General features: G+C 40.3%; 1 pseudogene; it reads left to right on the top strand.

The window, feature by feature from the left end:
• Nucleotides 1-311: 311 nt before the first annotated feature.
• On the top strand, nt 312-684 carry LOC107179723 (annotated as a pseudogene).
• Nucleotides 685-2,545: the final 1,861 nt, after the last annotated feature.

The following is a 2,545-nucleotide window of genomic DNA, read 5'->3' on the forward strand; positions in this document are numbered from 1 at the left end:
TTACTAGCATACCACTGAATGATAATATGCTAATACTCATGATAATATTACCTATTATAATGTTCTAATTTTCATAGTAATAAATTCTATTGTATATAATTCTATTTTAATAAATTCATATTCTAATATATTAATTCATAATACTGCTGTTGATAATGTTCTAATCCTTGGTTTGGGTTGTAGGTCCTGTTCATCATTTTAAAAAATTAATGAATGTTCTAGTTCTTGGTTTGGATAATAAGTCCTGTTCATTACATTATTTAAAAAATAATGAGTGCCTCTTCCAGGGACGGCGTCTGTAGGCATTCAGAATGGTCCAGCGTTTGACATACCATCGTAGGCTGTCCTGCAACACAGCCTCTAACAAAACTAGGCTGTCCTGAACCCCGGGTAACAGAATCGTTTACCTTTATACCAAGAAGGTTGGGAAAGCACCAAAATCTGCATGTGGCGTGTGCCCAGGCCGACTTCGAGGAGTGCTGTGAGACCTAAAGTTCTTATGAGGCTGTCCAAAACGAAAAAACATGTCAGCAGGGCCTACGGTGGTTCCATGTGTGCTGAGTGTGTTCGTGACAGGATCAAACGTGCATTCCTTATTGAGGAGCAGAAAATCATTGTGAAAGTGTTGAAGGCACAAGCACAGAGTCAGAAAGCTAAATAAAGAAATGAAGCTTTTTTGAGTAATAAAACAATCAAAGGCAAAAAATAATAAAAAAATTAAAAATAATGAGTGAATGAATGAATGGAACTAAAAAAGCAGTTCATGAATGAACCCAAGTGTCATGAACCAAAGAGTATGATTATTACAATTCTGTATACCTGCGATAGAAAAAAGAGCACTAAGTTTCTGGAGGACATCAAGTATCAAAAGAACCTCCACTAATGAGTGTGGTCCATGGACACCTGAAAAGAACCACCTCACTTTAAAGCAACACAGCAGATGCAAGAATAAGAAGATGGGCACATCTAGCCCAATGGAGGTGATTCTTCTTGGCTCCTTCACTGGGAGAGCCTCTCAAAGGTCAGCTCTGGGCTACAACACTGGCCCAGGCAGGGTAGACTTATGTCTCCTGTGATATTCACAGAAAGATCTGGGGCCACCCTAAAGTCTCCTTTCCTGAAGTTATAAGCAACAGCCATATGGTCATGGTTCTTGGGCCAGGCAAGACCCAGCCCCTAAGCGTAGCTTAGGCAAGAAGGGCAGAAAAGACCCACGGCTAATATCATCCTCAATGGGGAGAAACTGAGAGTTTTCCCCCTAAGGTCAGGGACACAACAGGGATGTCCACTCTCACCACTGTTGTTCAACACAGTGTTGGAAGTCCTAGGCTCAGCAATCAGACAACAAAAAGAAATAAAAGTCATCCAAATTGGCAAAGAAGAAGTCAAACTTTCATTCTTCACCAATGACATGATACTCTACGTGAAAAATCCAAAGGACTCCACCAAAAAACTGCTAGAACTGATCCATGAATTCAGCAAAGTCACAGGATATAAATATCAACATACAAAAATTGGTTGCATTTCTATACACCAATAATGAAGCAACAGAAAGAGAAATCAAAGAATCAATCCCATTTACAATGCACCACAAACCATAATATACCTAGGAATAAACCTAACCAAAGAGGTAAAAGATCTGTGCTCTGAAAACTGTAGAATTCTTATGAAATAAATTGAAGAAGACACAAAGAAATGGAAAAACATGCCATGCTTGTGGATCAGAAGAACAAACATTGTTAAAATATCAATACTACCCAAAGCAATCTACACATTCAATGCAATTCCTATCAAAATAACACCAGAATTCTTCACAGAGCTGAAACAAACAATTCTAAAATTTGTATGGAATCAGAAAAGATCCCAAATAGCTAAAGCAATCCTGAAAAAGAAAACCAAAGCTGGAGGCATCACAGTTCCGGTCTTCAAGCTGTATTACAAAGTTTGAGTCATCAAGACAGTATGGTACTGGCACAAAACCACATAGATGAAAGGAACAGAATAGAGAACCCAGAAATGGACCCACAAATGTATGGCCAACTAATCTTTGACAAAGTGGGAAAGTGTATCCAATGGAATAAAGACAGTCTCTTCAGCAAGTGGTGCTGGGAAAACTGGACAGCGACATGCAGAAGAATGAACCTGGACCACTCTCTTACACCATACACAAAAATAAACTCAAAATGGATGAAAGACCTAAATGTAGGACAGGAAGCCATCAAAATCCTAGAGGAGAAAACAGGCAGCAACCTTTTTTACCTTAGCTGTAGCAACTTCTTACTAGACATGTCTCCAGAAGCAAAATGAAACTATTGGGACTTCATCAAGGGAAGCAAAAGCAAAGGGAAACAAAAGCAAAAATGAACTATTGGGACTTCATCAAGATACAAATCATCTGGGGGCGCCTGGGTGGCTCAGTCGGTTAAGCGTCCGACTTCGGCTCAGGTCACGATCTCGCGGTCCGTGAGTTCGAGCCCCACGTCAGGCTCTGCGCTGATGGCTCAGAGCCTGGAGCCTGCTTCCCAGTCTGTGTCTCCCGCTCTCT

Source organism: Panthera tigris, chromosome D1 (genome assembly GCF_018350195.1).
Source record: "Panthera tigris isolate Pti1 chromosome D1, P.tigris_Pti1_mat1.1, whole genome shotgun sequence".
Taxonomy (NCBI): Eukaryota; Metazoa; Chordata; class Mammalia; order Carnivora; family Felidae; genus Panthera; species Panthera tigris.